The sequence below is a fragment of the Labeo rohita genome, chromosome 8 (genome assembly GCF_022985175.1).
Source record: "Labeo rohita strain BAU-BD-2019 chromosome 8, IGBB_LRoh.1.0, whole genome shotgun sequence".
In the NCBI taxonomy this organism is placed as follows: Eukaryota; Metazoa; Chordata; class Actinopteri; order Cypriniformes; family Cyprinidae; genus Labeo; species Labeo rohita.
Window position 1 is genome coordinate 37,435,569 of NC_066876.1, and position 20,146 is coordinate 37,455,714.

Genomic DNA, 20,146 nt, shown 5'->3' on the forward strand with positions numbered 1-20,146 from the left:
CCTGGTCAATAGATTTGTCTCTCAGATCCACTTCATTCTCGAGTCTCTCGCATTGATTACTCTGATAGAAACCATTTGGCCAGTACAGACTCACAGTTTCGAGATTCGTAATGGAATGGTGATCCACCAAATGCAGAAATGCAAAATTGAAGTAACAAGCCTGTTTTGAAAATGTAAGAAGTAGAAAGTACAGATATGTGTGTAAAAATGTAAGGAGTAAAAGCAAAACGCAATCAGAAGAATAAATAGTGAAGTAAAGTACTGATACCAGAAAAATCTACTTAAGTACAGTAACGAAGTATTTGCACTCAGTTACTTCCCATCTCTGCAATTCTGCATGTTTAAACTGGCATGTATGTCACATAACACAAAAACCAATGGCGGCGTTGATGTCAAACACGGCGCCGTGCATTTTGACTCCAGTTTAAATGTGTGCGTAATGACATTTAAGAGCTACAAAGGGGATTTTCAGCAATTAATGACTCATATTTTTGTCAGTTCCTCATGCAAAGCTAACATATGACTTAAGAGAACTTAAAATAAGTTGTTTGGACTACATTTGAACTGCTTTTTTGGAGCTTGAGAGCCCTGACATGCAGCCATTGTATGGAAAAGAGCAGCATCGATGAAGAAAGAAACTTTTGTTTAGTTAAGCAAAGAACTGATGTGTTCAGATTTAGAACAGCTTCACGTTTCTGCTTTACACACTGTGGAACAAGACAAAAGTATTATCAGCAGTTGAGGGAATAAGCCACAGATGTTGCTGATAAAGCTTAAATAGTGTTTATCCTCAAATATTGCTTAAAAAACAGTGGATGCAACTGTAGATAAAATTGGTTATTTGGATATTCTACAAAAACATGAGCTATCTTGTGTGCACACACACACACCCTTTGAAATCCAAACGTTTCGCTGCTGAATGCAAATGTGACCAGACATCTGCTGGAAGTAGTTGTGCATAAACGAATGTCTCTTTTCCTCTGTCTTGATCACCTCACGTTGAGATGAGTGATTGCTTATTCTTCGCCAATATAAAGCCCAAAAATTGTCTTCTGCTCCCATTTTGCAGTTCTGATACGATTGCGTTCCAATGTGTTTCTCTATAATTGAATCTCTTTTGATTTATGATGATGCTGCCAGGGTCTCGTGGCGCACCGTAGGTTGTGGTAATAAAAGTTTTTTTAGTGAAGGGGTTTGTGGTGCAATAACAGCCGTTTCCAAGTAATTGAGAGTTTTCATGGATCAAATACGTTCTCTTGTTCCGCTGCCATGTTGTTTGCCTTCGTTGTCAAACCTGTTTTGCCACATCGATGGGGTTGAGGTAGGCTGTCAGCCGCGGTATCTCACCTGCCCCCCGTCATTCTTCAACTGCGTACGTTGCCTCGGGCGTTTGGATACTGTACTGAGGGTCGCAGTAAACATTACAGGGTTTCAGATTCCTTTTTGGATTGAGAGGGAGAGAGGATTGGGGACGGGCCGCAACTACTACAGCGAGATAACAGCATTAGATTGTATGTGGGTCTGTCCTTCAGGGCTACATCTGAAGAAGTTGAGCTCAAGTGAGCACTAGCATGGCAATGCTGTTGTTTTGGGTAAAGAGAGACGCTGATAACCAGCATGGAAATGACAGAGCTGAGCTCATTAGTTGTGCATTCAAAAAATGATTTTTTTTTTTTTTTTTGCTGCATGTTCAGTTTACTCCAATAAATGAGCTACGCAGTTCTTGAACATTTTGTCACAGTTTCATTGCACTGAAATTCGTTTACCTAATCCATTTGTCTTCAACTGCATTAATTTTTGTTGCATTAACTGAAGCTGGGCAGAGGATTTCCAGTTCCCAGGATGCTTTGCAAGGCACTGGATTGGGAGTGTAAATATTACATTTAAGTGTTGTTTTATGTGTTTCTGAGAAGGATGAAGACAGAAAAAGATTGTTAGTGGTTATTTTGTGTGTGTGTGTGTGTGTGTTGTTATTATTGTGTTGAGGAATGGTGTTTGTGTTTAAGTTGAGGTTAGGTACACTAAATAAAAGCACCATTTTTTTTTATTATTTTAAGGTAAATGGTTGCACAAAGTGAACTTTCTTAAAAGAGTAGTTCACTTTCAGAATAAAAATTTCCTGATAATTTACTCACCCATATGTGATCCAAGATGTTCATGTCTTTCTGTTTCCGGTTGCAAAGAAATGAGGGTTTTTGAGGAAAACATTACAGGATTTTTCCTCATATGGTGAGCATCAATTTTGGCAACGGGTTGAAGGTCAAAATCGCAGCTTCAAAGGGCTCTACACGATCCCAGCCGAGGAATAAGCGTCTTATCTAGTGAAACTATCCGTCATTTTCTTAAAAACTGCATTTTGGAACTTTAACCTGTTGGTCCCTGTTGAAGTCCACTACATGGTTTCCTCAGAAACCTTAATTTGTTTTCGACTGACAAGGAAAGACATGAACATTTTGGATCGCATGGGGGTGAGTACATTATCAAATGAATGAACAAAAAACACTATTTGTTGAGTCAACATAAAATAATTTCTTACCCTGCTGCCTTAAAATTTTAAGTTCAGTCAACTCATATAAGTTTAGTCAACTTGAAATGTTAAGTCACGACTTAGATATTTGAGTTGATTAAACTAAAAATTGTTTGTTAAACTTAAAAGCTGGGCTTGTTACCCAGATGCCTTAAAGTTTTAGGTTGAATCAAATCAAATATATAAGTCTTCACTTAGTTGACTAAATAAGTTGACTAAACTTTTTTTGAGTTGACTGAACTTAAAATTTTAAAGGCAGCCAGGTAACAAATTATTTTAAGTTGACTCAACAAATTGTTTTTTTACAGTGAAGTTTTTATTCTGGATGTGAACAACTTCTTTCATTTTAGACAATTGACCTTTATGATGTAACAAAAGATTTCTAAACAAACATAAGATTAGAAAGTTAGAATCTTAACCTCTGTTAAGATTCTATTAATCACAGAATCTTAGATGTTCACAAGAAATATGAAAACAGCTGTTTTCAGCATTGATATTAAAATATTTCCTGAGGACCAAATTTAGCATTTGCATCACTTCTATCAAAAACATTACAAACCCCAAAATTTTTAACTTAGTCAATGTTTTTGTTATATCAACTCAATTATATTGAGTAGATTCCAGTATATTCAAGTGTTTTTGAGTGAACATGAAGACTCTTTCAGTGTTAACAGTTTCTGGAGGTTGTGTTAAAGTTGCTGTGGTTCCCACTGTGGTGAAGAGCAGAGCTTTTGCTCAGGTTGTGGGTGGATGTTGCATGCAAGTGTTTTATGGTTGTCTGACAAGGAGGAAGAGTCGATGACCATATGCAGTTTGCAGACTATTCTATTTATAGGATGTGGCAGCTCTGGAAATAGTGCATCTTAACTAGTTAAGACAAATAGCTAGCATAGCAAGTTGCATGCAAATGCAGTGGAAAAAGTTACTAGCTATTGTCGATTGCATTAAGTATAATGCATCTGTGTATCCACCACACAAACCAAAAGCACTTCTCTTTAACGCTATGATAATCACGAAAGGTCAACAGAAACTCTTAAATGTCTAACATGCAAAATCAATTCATGCCAAAACAGTGATTGTCAGATTGAGTGAACCTCCATTTTTTTCATGGATTGATTGTTATAAAATTGAATGCAAATAGCAACGGAACAGAACTTGCTTTAACTCACTTAAAAAATGAAAGTAAACATGCAAAATGTAAAACAAAACTAGAGAAAACACATTTTTAAAATCTGAATACACAGTCAGTTGAATCAAATTAATCCAAGTTATTATTGGATATAGTGTGTGTTTGCTAAAGCTAATATAATTTGTTTATATCTCTAAAATGTGTTGCAGTTTGTCCCACACAGTTTGTGCTACAGACATGATTGATATCTCAAATCATGCACTGCTTTGAGGAGAGGTGTGCTAGTACTTTCCTAAGCAATAAAACTTTGATTTTTGCCTGGTGAACAATAAAACCATGAAAAAAAAAAAAAAAAAAAAAAATTCCATAAGTTCACCCAAATCATATCTGGAGACCAGAATATCATAGAAACCTGAGGGTGGACTTGCCTAGTAACCATCCTAGCAACCACCCAGAAAACCTTTTGCACATGCAAAGCACACATTTTCATCAGAAGATGTTAAAGTGTAGTTGCACGTATTCTCCTGTTTTAATCTGGCTTTTTCAAAGCACTATTGTGTTTCGTACATCACAAAGTCGCCTAATTTATGTTTTTTTTTAGTCCCATTTTCTGCTGTTTTTCTCCTACCGCTCAAATTTGCTACAACACATCAATTATTCATATATTCAATTCATAGTCAATTAACGTATCCCAACCGCTGTGACGAAGCGCTTCGAAGAGGACGCTTTAATATCGCATGTGAGGTGCGGGAAAACTTATTTCTCGTCTGTTCTGTAGCCTCGGGGGCTTCTGGCAATGAAACGCAAACGAAACGTCCTCGGGAATCCGGCGACGACTTATTATTCCACTCAGAGCGCGGAGCGAGAGCTGGATATTTGGCTCGTCATGTAAAAAGGAAACTCTGCAGCAGAAAGAGGTCAGCGGTCATGTCCAGCCACAGAAGCGCCATTCAGGCCATGACGAGAGGCATCCAACACGCGGGGAGGTCACGCCGCTTCCGTTAACACACACACTGTCATCTTTATCAAGTCTCGCTTTGATATTGTAATAGGCATGCGATTTGCGCATTTAAGCTGCTTTCCGTGACTGGAACGTTCTGTGTCGGGAATGGTGGAAAAAGAAGTCAAACGAGAGAGGGACAGGGAGGAATGTGGAGTGAAGCTTGGTGCCCTTGATTGTGAGAGAGAGACTCGTTTTTGGGCACTGCCAGGCGTGCAGCAATAGAGACGGGCACATGCATGCACGCTTTCTTTCGCAATCTTGCTTGCATTTGTTTATTCAACAGGGTTATCATCAGTAACTAAAGCCATAAACAACTTTTCGTTACTCGACTAGTGAAAAGAAAGCATGCAAAATAGACTGTAAAATGTTTATTTTATTGCACTTTATCTGTTTGCATCTGTAGATTTCAATTGCAGTACATACAGTGACATGCAAAAGTTTGGGAATCCCTTGCAGAATCTGTGAAAATGTGAATTATTTTTAATAAAATAAGAGAGATCATACAAAATGCATGTTGGTTTTTTATTTAGTACTGTCCTAAGTAAGATATTTTACATAAAAGATGTTTACATATAGTCAAAAGACAAAAAAAAAATAGCTGAAATTATTAAAATAACCCCCTTTGAAAGTTTGGAAACCCTTGGTTCTTAATACTGTGTGTGGTTACCTGGATGATCTGCAACTGTTTTGACATTTGAGGACATTTGAGGGACTCAAACACAACTATTAAAAAAGGTTCAAACATTCACTGATGCTCCAGAAGGAAACACGATGCATTAAGAGCCGGGGGGGTGAAAACTTTTGAACAGGATGAAGATGTCCACTTTTTTCTTATTTTGTTGAAATATCTTTTTTCCCCCCATTTATTACTGCTCTTCGGAAGCAACAAAGGATACGTGCATGTTTCCTAGACAAACTAAGTACAATTTACCTTGATCTTCAAATTCCAAAAGTTTTCACCCCCTGACTCTTAATGCATCATGTTTTCTTTTGGAGCATCAGTGAATGTTTGAGTTCAGTTGTCCTCACACACTTTCACATGCCACTGTATTTTTAAAGGCCTTTTTCAAATGTATTTTTTCTCACGCACTGGATCATTTGCATATTCAAACATGACATTTCAGAAAACTTGTAATGCAAAAAATGTTTGCAGCACTTAATGTAAATCAATCACCCAGGGAATTATGATGATATCTGTTAGTTAATTTTTTATCCTACATGTCTCTGAAGTATAAATATAACTAAAATTATAGGTATTTGAAATAATAATAAAAATGAAAATGACTAAACACAGCAAAATTACTAAAACTTTAACTTAAATTTAAGTGAAAACAGAAAATCTAAAATTTAAATCAAAATATTAACTGTTGTTCAATCACTTGCTTTGTATTTTCCACTCTTCTCTCTGCTGCTTGTCTTGTGTGGTTTTGCTCTGCAAGCAGATGTTAATGTTTTTGTTTTTGCTTCAGCCACAGGTTCTGCAAAGTGTGTGTGAGGTGTGATATGAACTAATTTTTTGAGTCATTTGGCATTACCGTGCAAACCACAAGGTTCACAAACTTGCTGATGAGGTCTTTATTGTGAGCTACAGGGTAAATGTGTGTCCTGCCAGGTCTGAGTTCTCATCCTGTTCTATTTATCTGTTATGTATTTCCCCTTTTTTAACTTTTATGAAACACTGGTTCTTAAAGGTACAGTTCACTCATAAATGAAAATGTCTGCGTGTTTGTGCGCGTCTTTTGAATTTTATGGTGGTTTTGTTTCTGGCAAATACGGGGGTTTCCTTATACACAAGACAGTTCCATGGCGAAAAGGACAACAACAAAACGCCATGAAGTTGTCTACATCTACTTCCCGCCCCCTACACTATAAATAGATGCTGAAGCTGCTGCTGAAATCGGTCTTCTGAGTTAGTATTTTCTATATGGTGAATGGCACTTAGTGCACTATATAGGGATATGGAACAATTCACACAGTGTAAATATGCTATCGACTGGGGGCAAAAGAAGTTTGGTTTCACACCGCGCATAGTCTACTCCGATCCAGAGACACGATAGCACGGAGTGGATCATATGTGTGAATTGGTGCAGACCACAAAACATATCGGACCCATTTGAGTACTACACAGAATGGTATATTTTATAGCGATGTGGAGATCGGCAACAGTTCCATATTGAATCTAAAGGGGGCAGATGAATTTATGTAAACCAGTAGAATTTTCATAAGCGCAGCGCTGCTTTGTTTACAGCGGTAACCAAGGGAACACTGTATTGCTGCTGTTCCATTAGCACCACCTGCTGTCAGAGAGTGAATTTGCGTTCTCATTCAGCCCATCAGAACATTCTGTTTTTGCTTCAAATTTCGAACTTATATTAAATCAAGAAGCCACAAGAAGCCATAGTTTACAGTGAATTTATAACAACTAAGGGGCGTTGTTAGGCACGACACAAAGCTGTTATAAATTCACTGTAAACCATGGCTTCACAAGGCTTATTGCTTTTAGAAACCGGTCATTCCATATACGTAGTAAGGTTTCACAAAATAAAACACTGCAAATAAATTGTAATGATATTAATAAAAAAACATTATTCTTTCGCCAAACAGTGTCGTTCCTCAGAAACAGTTGTTGTTGCAACAAACGGTTGCCGAGCAACACACAAATGTAAACAAAGGTTGTAGAGTAATTTACAACAGTTTTGAACGTGGCTCAACCAATCAGAATCAATGACCGGAACTATCCGTTTTATAAAATCTAATTATACAATTAAAAACTGCTCATGCTGCATGTAAGCTGCATCTCTGTTTGGGTTGTGATTAAAATGCACTGGTTGCCTCTAATTTTATATATATATATATATATTTTTTTTTTTTTTTTTTTTTTTTTTGCCGTTTTTATGCCTTTATTTAGATAGGACAGTGTAGGTAAGACAGGAAGTGAAGTGGAGAGAGAAGGGGGTGGGATCAGGAAAGGTCCACAAGCCAGGATTCGAACTCGGGACGCCCGCAGCGCAACAGCGCTATATGTCGGCACACTAACCACAAGGCTATTGGCGTCGATGGTTGCCTCTAATTTTAAATGAAAAGAGCTCAGGCAAAGCCTTAAAATTTCAGTGTAGTTTTTTTGGCATTTGACATTTTTTCAATTTCACAAAGAACTGTCACATTTAGTCGCATTTAGTAATTAGTGCTGTCAAACAATTAACTGTGATTAATCGCATCCAGAATAAAAGTATTTGTATCTACATATAAATATATACACACATAAAGTATATAATTTTAAAAATAATTACTTGTGTTTACATGTATGTATTTATATTCATATAATTTATATTATATATAAGTATATTTAAGAAATAAACAATTTTTTTCTTAAATATATACATGTATGTGTGCATTTATATATACATAATAAACATACACAGCACACACACATATATTATGTAAACAAAAACTTTTATTTTGCATGCGATTAATTGCGATTAATCATTTAACAGCACTAGACTTAATTTGACCTAGCTATATGCCGTAATTTGTCTTCAATAGTGAGAAAATCGCGTCATGAAATCAGTACCACGAATTGTATCGCATTGTGAGTTGAGTGAATCATTACATTTCTACAGGTAATGCATGAACTTATAAAATGTATACATCAATGCAATGTTGAATGGCTTTTGGTAAAAGCATCTGCCAAATGCATAAATGTAAATTAATTTTCCCTTCACTGCAGCTGTCTCATATCATCACCTCTTAGAATATTGCAACTGGTTCACTTGTCTTTTTTCAAAATTTTCAGAAGATTTATGAGTAGTGCTGTCAAGCGATTAATCGCATCCAAAGTAAAAGTATTTGTTTACGTTATGTGTCTGTGTACTGCGTATATTTATTATGTATATATAAATACACACACATGCATGTATATATTTACGAAAAAAAGTTGTTTATATATTACATATATTTATATACAGTAAAAATGATATGAATATAAATATATACATGTAAATGCTTGTCAATGTGTGTGTATTTATATATACATAATAAATATCCATAGTACACGCACATATATTATATAAACATACACTTTTAATTTGGATGCGATTAAACGCTTGACAGCGCTATTTATGAGTATGTTTTCTTTTCTTTTTTGGAGGGGATTTTACAGATGGTTTTTTATTAATAATTCTGAAATTCCTGCCTGTGCCTCAGGCAAACCCATTACATGACTTTACAAGTCATATGATCCACTTTTATTATGTTTTCCAATGTTAACTCTGGTTTTGGAGTTGGAGGGATGTGCTCAGCATAGAAAAGATGGATGTTTAGACTCATAGGCATATTTTTAACGCATCTGCCGCGTTAAAAATATCAGCGTACGGGATCAGACCGACATGAGGGGCGAGTAAACGTTGACGGGGTTTTATTTTTAGGTAACCTAATCCTTTAATCAGAGCATAACCAGCACATTAGATCACCCGTTTGTGGATGAACCTTGTTTGTTTGCTCGAGCCATTGGCCTCTCTTTTAACTTTAAACGCCGTCCCTAGTGTGACACGCATCCCACGGGCAATACGTCTGAATAAAATTGATTATTGCTTTCAGGCATCCCTAAGAGCTTTGCCCTCCGTTCTGGAATATTAACACTCTGGATATGTATCGATGTCTGATCCGGTGCGGATGCGCCTGTGTGTGCGTGTGTGGATTGTGTGTGCGCCGTCTATTCGCCGCCTGTCCTTGTGTGCCAGCGCTTATTTGGACACGAAGAGCGGCTTAGAGTCCTCCTAACAAATCGGCATTGTTCTGATGCGGGCCCAGTCCTTGGCTCCAGGAGTGTAAACAGACAACTGTTGGGCGCTGCGCTTCCTGCCAAAACTTCTTATGTGAACATACGCTCCGAGCCCATTCCTCCAAACTCGGCCCTCCGCAGTCGGAAACGCGCCGCTATTTCTAATTGCGTGCCATTGTCATGAGAAGCGTTTTATTTTAAAGCAATTGTAATTAAATGAGTGCCAATTCTCATCGTGTTGCTCGCCGCATCTCCTCCTTCCTCTCCTCCCCCTCGCTTCATTATTTCAGGGATGCGTCCATTTTTGTTCCACCTGCCAATAATGGTTTCCACCCACCGCCGCGCAGATTTCCCCCCAATTACTGCATGTCACCCTTTCACCCCGCGGCCCCCCTCCCTCCCTCCCTCCCGGTCCATTCATTACGCTCGCTCGGCCTGCATCGGTCTCTCTCGCTCTCGCTCCGTCTTTCTCTGGTCACTCTGTCCGTCTTCTTCCCGTCTTTGTGTGCTGGATTAATATTTTATGAGCTCCTTGATGACGGGTGTTCACTGCTGGGCAAACAGCCCCAGCTGAGCCCCCCCCGGTCTCCCCGCATGCCTGCTCATCAGTAAACCCGCTGGGGAGCCCTTCTCTCTCAACTCTCTCCCCTTCACTGACTCTCTCGCTCTTTCCATCGCTTTCTTCTCCGGCTCGGACTAAATACAATGAGCCGTCATCGTTTCTTTGCTGTGTCAAGGAGATTTTGTGCTTTTGTGTGAGGCCAGGGTTGTTAGAGTTGAGGAAGATTAAAATCATAAATAGAGAAAAACATAAAAGTGCAATAAAATAAAATGGAAAAAACTAACAAACGTTAAACTGATTTTATTTCAGCTGGTTGCCATGGCAACATTTTTTTTTTTCGTATTTTCATTCAGTTTAACTTGTGTTAAAAAAAACTAAAGCTAATTAATAAAAACGAACTATAGACATATGTACAAACTTTCTAATAAAAAGATGACAGACACAACAAAATTAGTAAAACTTTCATTAGAAGAAAAAGAAAAAACATAAGGCAACATTTCTGTAGTTTAACTCAGTGTACTCAAATAACTAAAACTAAAACTAAAATACAAAGCAAAAACTGATGTGAACCAAAACCACAAATACAAAAAGCATATAATAAATAAAAAAGTGACATAAAATGGAATGTAAAAAACATTACATTTACTTTGTTTCAGCTGGTTGCCATGGCAACTAATTTTCATTTAGTTTAACTTCTGCTTAAAAACTAAAACTAATGAATAAAAACTTACTATAGACATGTTTAAAAATAATAAAAACTAATATAAATGGCAATACAAAATATGGTTTTAGTTCAAAAACTAAAACCATGAATACAAAAATCATATAATACATTTTAAGAGAAATAAAATAGAATTTAAAAAACATTAAATTTATTTTATTTCAGCTGGTTGCCATGGCAACATTTTTTTTTAATTTATTTTATTTTTAACTTGTGCTAAAAAACGAAAATTATTTAAAAAAACTAACTATAGAAATATTTACAAATAATAATAAAAAAAATTATAGACACAGCAAAATTATTAAAACTTGAAAAAAAGAATGTATAAAAAACGAAAACTTAAACTTATTATTATAGCTTTGCCAAGGCAACATCTCTTTAGTTTAACTCAATGTACTAAAATAACTAAAAATAAAACTGAAATAAAAACAGATAGACAGCAAAAAGTAATATAAAAGACAACACAAATTATGGTTTTAGTTAACGAAAACTAAAACCATGAATAGAAACTGAAATACATTTTAAGTGAAATAAAATAAAATGGCTAAATAAAAAACTAAAACTAATTAAATAAAAATAATAGTAATAAAAAAGAGAAATGCATCTAAAATTGCTTAAACTTTAAATGAAGATGAAAAAGGAAAATATAAAAAAACAACTTTTTGCCAACATTTCTTTAGTTTAACATGTACTAAAATAACTTAAACTAAACCTGAAATATAAAACAGATAGACAACAAAAACTAATATAAATGCCACAGTGACATTTCTCATTTTCATTTAGTTTAACTTAATGTAGTAAAATAACTAAAAATAAAAATGTAGTAAAACTATATAAACAGATTTTAAAAAATAATAAAAAACTGAAATGAGAAAATCTAAAGTAAAACCTAAATAAAAATATTAATAAAAACGATGTAAATAAAAATTCGTTGATAACACTGGTACGTCAACTTTATTGTAATTTTTAGCACATTTCATAGCAACAGTACAGACATAACCCAGTTCTTTCAGGAAATAACAGTCACAAAGACTAAAAAGACCACAGTAAATATTGACAAAGTTGGTAAAATACTGTATTAAAAAAAGAAACAGAAACAACGTCTTCAAGATGCCTTAAGATAGGCCTACCTACCTACAAAGCTACAGTGCTGTTAAAAGTTGTAAGCACTTGCTGTAAAATGAGGATGCTGCCAAAAATAATGCCATAAATAGATTTTCCTTATCAGTTAAGTTCTATTAACTAAATTAAATCAGCATTTGGTGTGAGCGTCCTTTGCGTTTAAAGCAGCTTTTGCCCTGGTGCACTCGTGCAGAGTTTTTCAGGTAGCTTTGCAGGTAGGATTCTTGAAGCATCTTGGAGACGTTGCCACAGTTCTTCTGGATTTAGTCTGTCTCAGTTTGTTCTGTTTCATCATGTCAGTCCAGACAGACTGGATGATGCTGAGATTAGATCAATGTGGAGCACTGGTTGTAGTCAGACTCACTGTGCAAACAAAAATCTCACTAATTTATTACAGTTAATGGCAAAATGAATGTTTGGAAATGTAAACTGATATTTCCTACTGAAAACAGTTTTTTTTTTTTTTTTTTTTGTTGGTAAAAATATATTAGTTGCCTAGTTATGTCATAGAAAATTATACAAGGCCCAGTTTTGAATCACAGCTGATTTTGGTTGTTTTGTTCTTGATGGACAAAGGCACTGAAGCAATTTGCAGAAAGGTGCATGTGTGTATGTTGCACTTCTGATTTTCCCCTTGGTGTCTTTAAAACGCATCCCTTTTTTAATGCACTTGTAGCTTGACACCGTGGGAAATGTCACAGCCGGGTGACATTTGACAAATGAAGCCCAGCGGATGGCGAAGAATCTATTAAAGGCGGTGCGTTAGAGAGATCTGCATTCGTTTCAGTCGGTATTGTGTGAACCCGACAGTATCCGTGTCAAAACCCGGTGCAACAGAAACACGCGGGTGTCAAACCCCATCTGCTCTCTCCAGCTGCGGCGCGGAGAGGCGTGTCTCCGCCTCCCCCCGAAACACCCCGAATCCACCCGACATGCGGCTTTAAATGCAGCGTGCTTCAGTTCATGCCCGAATGCCAGCATTAAATATTAAGGGGGAGGTACTGCAGGCTTAAGTGCTGATTTTGGGTGGATTAAAAAAAATGGATTTAGTTTTGATTTTCTGCAACATGTTGCTTAACTTAAGCTAAAATGGCACAAAAATGGATTACATTAGCATGAGTTTATTTGCAAAAACAGATACACAAAACAAACATTTTTATATTTTAAAATTGATTTTTTTTATTATGTTATCATGTTTTTATTGTTATCAAAATAAGATTAATTGAAATGCACAAAAACATGATTTTGTTAAATTGTTAAAAATTAAGTTATCTGTTTTTACAAATGAACTTATTAGCGCTAAGTTAAAAAATTGCTTCTTAAAAATATTTCTCATAATTCTTAAATTGTTTTTTTAAATGCATGTTCATATGCATGTGTTTTCCTAAATATGTTGAAAAAATCTTTTGAAAAACGTGACGGTTTCTGTGTGATCTACATCACTTTTGATAAGTGCAGATTTGTGTTTATTTACTTATTATCCTGATTTGCATATTTTAAGATTAAATTATAATGCAAACAAAAAACTGTTCTGTTTGTTCTTTCTTAATAGGTTTTGTTTTCACTAAAGGAGCTGTTAGTGATTTCATTTCAGTCGTTTTGCTAACGTCAGACAAAGCCCTCTCCCTCCTGCCCTCAAATGACAATTGATTGACAGGCATAGAGTGTTTGTGATTGATTACATTTTCTAATTGGCTAAATATCACTCATTATTATAATCATTTCAGCGATATCTGTCAGATAATAAGGTGTGATTTTGTGTGTCACTCCTAAAAAAACTATTAAAGCTCCTTTAATGAAAAGGATAACACTGTAATACTGAATATCAATATGCACAATAAAAACTGTGAGGCTAAAAAGTCAATAACGTTAATAAAAAAGAATAACTATACACTTCGAGTCAAAAGTTATTAAACAGATTTTAATTTTTTTTTAAAAGAAGTCTCTTTTGCTCACCAGCCTGTGTTTATTTGATCCAAAATACAGCAAGAGCAGTAATATTGTGAAATATTTTTACTATTTAAAATAACTGCTTTCTATTTGAATATATTTGAAAATATAATTTATTCTTGTGCTCAAAGCTGAATTTTCAGCATCATTACTCCAGTCTTCAGTGTCACATGATCCTTCAGAAATCATTCTAATATGCTGATTTGCTGTTCAACAAACATTATTATTAATTATATTTATATATATTATTATTAATGTTATACACTATACCATTCAAAAGCTTGGAGTTGGTAGGATTTTTGGGGGGGGAAGTAATTATAGAAATTATGACTTTTTGTTTTTTTTAAGCAAGGGTGCTTTAAAATGATCAAAAGTGATCATAAAGACATTTATAATGTTACAAAAGAATTTTATTTCAAATAAATGCTGTTCTTCTGAACTTTCTATTCGCAAAGAAAACTGAAAAAAATTCTACTTAGCTGTTTTCAACGTTTTGAGCAGCAAATCAGAATATTAGAATGATTTCTGAAGGATCTGGAGTAATGATTCTAAAATTCAGGTTTGAAAACAGGAATAAATTACATTTTAAAATATATTCACATAGAAAACAGTTATTTTAAATAGTAAAAATATTTTACAGTTTTACTGCATTTGCTGTACTTTGGATTAAATAAGTGCAGGTTTGGTGAGCAGAAACATTAAACATTAAAAATCTTTACACTGGCAGTGCATGTATTATTCATAAAATAATAAACTAAAATACCTTTAATGGTTTCAACATCAAAAGGCAGTCATGTCTGCAAACCTGAAAACTAAAACGCTAATATAAAAAGAAAAGGTTTTGTCTATCTGTTCACCTGTAGTACCTCCCCTACGTAAGAACAAGCCCCGCCCACTCCACAAGCGCTTCATTGAAACTGTTTCATGACGTTCGGAAAGCTCCGCCCACTCCCCCCAGAGCCGCTCTCGCCGCTCGCCGGAGTCTGAGCCGCTTCACAACAATGTAGCACACGCATAATGGGATTTACCGGGTTCACTTTCAAACGCTTGTGTTGTTGTTTTAAAAATTAACAAGACTTTCGCTTCGACTTCAAAGGGGATGAAACGCAGTGACGCTGAATGAAGTGAGTAACATTTCGCTGGGAAACTTCGTTTTTAGATTCTAAGCGCTGAATTTGTTCATCTGTAGATGCAGAAACACGCTCTGTTCATCTTTCGCTGCTTAAAGATTCACATAAGTGCAATTCGGGTTAAAACTACTTTGTTTTGAGGAAAATGTTTGTGAACTTATTGTGAACGTCAAAGGAAAAGTTCATTCAATTAAGTAACGTGTTGAGAAACAATGTAACGACACGAATCTCATTTAGCGTTTCGTAACTTACCGTCAGAGCCCTGTACATAATGCATCTTTGTGTTCAGCTCGTTCTGTTTATATTTTATAACCTTTCAGAAGGTTGACTGCAGCCTGGGACAGACCTCAGAGAGTATTCATTGATTTTTGCTCTTGCATTCTATTTCAAGCTCTAACAAGCTTCACTTTGATAGAAAAGGAAGAAAAGAAACATGAAAAGCAAAAAGGTTTTCATCTTTTCTAAGTGTCAGCTATTGAAATGTAGTTTGCAAACATTTTTAAACTTTGCTGTCTGAATGTTCTTTAATGCTTTGCGTTCAGCTCCGTCCCTTTAAAGGGACTGTCGTTGTAGATAAATAACAGGAATGTCAATGCATCTGAAACCACATTATCAGACAGCTGCGCTGACATGCTGTTCTCAAGACTCCAATTAGTCCAAGGTGACTAGTCAAAGACCTCAAAAGCCACGCTAACCTGTTGTGGAGTAGATCTAATGTATTCAAGCTTAATTGGAAGATAACTAGATGTTTAATCACACATTTACTCAGTGGTTTCCAGCTTCTGTATCAGCAGCTTGCGGTTATTGTACTGTTCCTCAGGGAGGTGCGGCGTGCCACTCTAGAAGTCGCGACTGGGATTGTCTCTTTTCAGCGAGCCGTACCAAGTTTCACGAAACCCGAACGTCTCTTTTCACCCTCTCTTTCTTTTTTTCACGCGCTCCCCCCGTTGTTATGACTCCATTGTCTCCTTTCTAAACGCCTCCTCCCTTTGAGTCCCTGAGGAGTGGTGGGTTTTCACCTTGCGTTCAGCATATGGGGGGCGTAATTTGCTGCTCGTGTTGACATTCTTTCATTGTTTCGTGCACTAGGTACCCGCAAACAAGTTTTGCCTCCCCTTAGTCTCTAATTTAAAATTGCACTCTTGCGAATTAGCGTTTTCTTTGCCTCTTCAAAGACGGCCCTTATCTTGTAAAATGTTTGGCTTGTAAACGCTTTAGGGAACCTTCATTCAAAGTCATTACTATGCTCCCCAAGCCGGGCAGACAAAACATACAGCTGTGCTTTTTTGTTGTTGTTGTTTTCGGCCTCTAAAACAGCTATTAAATAGGGTGTGTAATGTACGAAGTAGCCCGTGAATTTAGTGGCAGTTCCCTTCCCGTCGGCTTCGCTGGAGTGAGCGTGTTTATCTGCCCCCATCAAATAATTAATGTTGCATTTTTATGCACGCAGATGCTTGTCAAGGTGGTGATGAAAGCAGTGTGGGCCGCTCGCGAAGTGAGAGAGTCTGCCGGTGTGAAAATGAGAGCCGAGGGTGAAACCTAATAATCATCATCATACGGTTGATGGTTCCAGAACTGTTTTTAAAATTCACAGAGAGTAGACGTACTTCTCACACTCATCCAGCTTATGAATATAGATGTGCACCTTTCTAACCTGCCAGAACTGTTGAATTCAATCAGCGTAAAATTGAAACGCCACTTTTAAAAAAAAAAACCCTTTACTGTGATTACCTGTAGGTTGCATTCAGAAGAGCCTCTCCGTGTCACTTTCCTGTGGATTCACGGAGTTGGTCTGTGATAAAAGCTTGCTTGAGCATCATTATATCTCCCATCGTGGCCATTACGGCTCATTAGCATCAAAATAAGATGTCATCATATTTGTTTGTTCAGAGAGGTGATAATTACAGGGAGCCTTTAGATGATTGGTTGCCTGACTCGCATAGTTCGACCGCAGTCGTGTTTTCTCCAGCAGAAATTCCTACAGGACCTAAACGGCTGCGCTAACCTCTTGCTCTCCTCGCCGAAACGCCCTGATGATATCTAGCAGCGTGCGTGAAATATGTGCGAAATATTCATGAGCTCAGTTGGAGAGTATAACGCAGCAATGAGGAGCAGCTTAGCTGGAAACAGAGGACAGATTGCAACAAAGATATAAAGATAGTAGAGTTGCCGCGGCGGGAGGGAGAAAAGACTGAGTAAATATGAAACGTCGGCGAGTCTTTTCTATAAAATATTAAGAGTCTGAGTAGCATACAACTGTCAGGGATGAAATATGCACGAGGTTACTTTACTAATCGCCGTATTTTATCACACTCCCGCTTTGTGTTCTTCAAACAGACGCTTTCCCTGTTGTTGTTTTTTTGCCTCGCTCTTCTTCTTTTTTTCAATTTTCCCCACCTTCTCTCTCTCTAGTTCTATATTTCCCAAAGTATCACCCCCTCCTGCTTGGGCGTAGAGTATGGAAATGAGAACTTGCCCACCCTCCCTCCGCACAGAGGTGGTGATTAACCACTGCACACCCCAGGCACACACACACACACACACAGACGCTCACTCACTCTCTCTCTCTCACACACACTTGGTGTGCTGACACTTTCATGCCTGGCATCAAAGAGACTTGTAAATCCCAGTCACTCTCACTCTCGGTACGCATTCAAAGAGCCAGTGCTGTAATAATCAGCGGCGGCTCCGCGATGTGCCCATCTCCACCAGACATGATGCGTGTTGCGAGATGCTTTGTCTTTGTCTCGCGCCGAATTTCCAGGTTTATTTCCACCCTGACACCTGCGTTAGCGTGGCACATGCGGCCGATCTGCTGGTGTGACGCAAATGCAGTCTCACCTTGTGAGAACTCGTGACTGTAATTAAGCCAAAAATGACTTGCTTTTTTAATTTGCAAGGATGCGGTAATTGAAGGGATCACTCTCACGACTCTTTCTTCTGTTCTGTTTTTGTGGTTCATGTACGTGCAAGAAAAAAGGTACAAAAGCTGTCAGTGGGGCGGGACCCTTTCGAAAGGTCTACCGCTGGACCTTGTTTATCCCTAAATGGTGCATATTAGTGCCTTAAAAGTACATACACTCTTTAAAATAAAGGTTCACAGCGATTGGACCATTTTATAACCATTTTACAGTCTGAAGAGCTTTCTTTCACCACAAAGAACCTTTTGTGAAACAGAAAGGTTCTTCAGATGTTAAAGGTTCTTTATGGAACCATTTAGACAAAGAAGGTTCTTCTATAGCATCGTGAAGCACCTTGATTTTTAAGAGTGTATTAGTATCTAAAAGTTTACTCGTTAGTACCTAAATGGCACATATATTATTTCTGAAAAGGTACAATGAAAGTCAATAGGCTGTAATATTACTGTTTTTCAAAATATCTTTATTAACACTTGATAGTATGTAAACATAAGTTGGCTACATTAGTCAACATGAACTAACGATATAACACTTCTCAAGATTTTATTAATCTCAGCTCATTTTTAGGGATGTAACAATATCAAAATTTCACAATATAATAATATTGTGATTAGTCCTGTTAAACGATTAATCGCGATTAGTTGCATCTAGAATAAAAGTTTTTGTTTACCTAATAAGAAAATATTTATTATGTACAAATACACACACAAGGTATATATTTCAAAAATAATGTTTACATGTATGTATTTATATTCATATAATTTATATTTTATATATAAATATATTTAATTTTTATATATATATATATATATATATATATATATATATATATATATATATAAGTACACACACATATTATGCAGACAAAAACTTTTTTTGGATGCGATTAGTTGTGATTAATCACTTGACAGCACTAATTGTGATATGAAGTCCGCGATACAATATTTAATGCACTTAAAAAAAAGAAAAAAGAAAGAATACAAAAATTAAAAATTTTGCACATTTCAAAGTTAAATAATTCTGTCTAATACACTTTGAGAGTTCAAAATTAAGAGCTCCAACTCATGTTTTATCTAAGAAAGCTTAAGTCAAAAAGTCAGTGAACTGACTTGTACCAATTTTAAAGAGGCCTCAACCCTCTTTTTATTTATGATTTACTGTCTCAGTCTATTCTACATTCACATTGGTGTTTTAGGAAGCCAAACAAATTAGAATATAATAGTAATAATAACAATGACAGTAATAGCCATATATTTTAAAACAATTGCTCTGCAACATAAATTAAAATGAATATTTCGTAAGTATATTATTTTTTGCTTTACACTATAGTAGGAAAACTACAATACTTATTTCCTAATTTCTACACTTGACAGAGATGTTTTGAATTTGGACTGCAGTTATGTTACCCATTTAAACCGCTTGCTGTCAGCAATTCGTACTGCACTTTTAAGCTTTTATTTTGACGGAAACGGCAGTAGTGCTTTTATTTTGAAGGAGAACTCCAGATTCAGTGTAAACAGACTTACAAAAACACGTCTCACTACAAATCTAGTGAAATGCTGTAATCAACTGCCATAAATATAAAGCGTAACTGGTGGCTGTTGCGTTCCCAAAAGTGCGCTAAACATGTTCACTGCATTAATTCACTGTGAACAGAGACGTTCTGAGGTGTGGAAAAACCGGATCAAGAGCTGATCACCTGAACAAAGAACGCACAACGAAAACAGACTTGATGAAGGGATTGAGGCATATTTTGCTTTCTGTTTTAGTTTGTTTGACAGATACTGTGCCAAAGCATAATGGCCTAAAACACAACTTTAAAGACTTATGTTAGAATAAGAAGTTTAAATATATTTTAAAAACTACACTTTTTTCCCGGAAGACCTATTGTTTCATAATATCAACTATCAAGACAGTTTTGCTATCATGATATCACGATATTGATAATATTGTTACATCCCTATTTGTTTTCATTTAATCATTTACTAATACATTATTAAACTCAGACGTTCATCTGTTAACTTTATTAAACGGGCCTGAGCTAATATGAACTAACAATGCGAACAGTTGCTTTTTAGTAACTACTTAGTCATGCGTTTACTAATGGGTTATGTTGTCTTATGTGTTTTGTAGAAGAAAGAAAGTGATACAGGTAAATGCTGACAGAATTTATATTTCTGAATGTGCTGTCCCTTTAATTCACTACATGCTGGTTATGGCATTGTCTTATGAATTCAGACGCTTTATGAATTCAGATGCTTTTAAACGACGAGAGACGCTTTGACGAGACGCAGCGGAGCATGT

General features: G+C 36.2%; 1 protein-coding gene across 5 annotated transcripts in view; it reads left to right on the plus strand.

Annotated features, from left to right (window-relative positions):
* Positions 1–20,146, plus strand: part of plxnb3 (plexin B3) — a 110,066-nt gene that overhangs the window by 33,388 nt on the left and 56,532 nt on the right. For 2 of the 5 annotated variants that reach the window (XM_051117165.1, XM_051117169.1), the window contains exon 1: positions 14,653–14,918. The exons of the other annotated variants lie outside the window; for them this stretch is intronic. The gene's annotated coding sequence lies outside the window, so the exon portion shown is untranslated. Of the gene's footprint in view, positions 1–14,652; positions 14,919–20,146 lie in introns of those variants that run through there. 5 annotated transcript variants of the gene reach the window in all.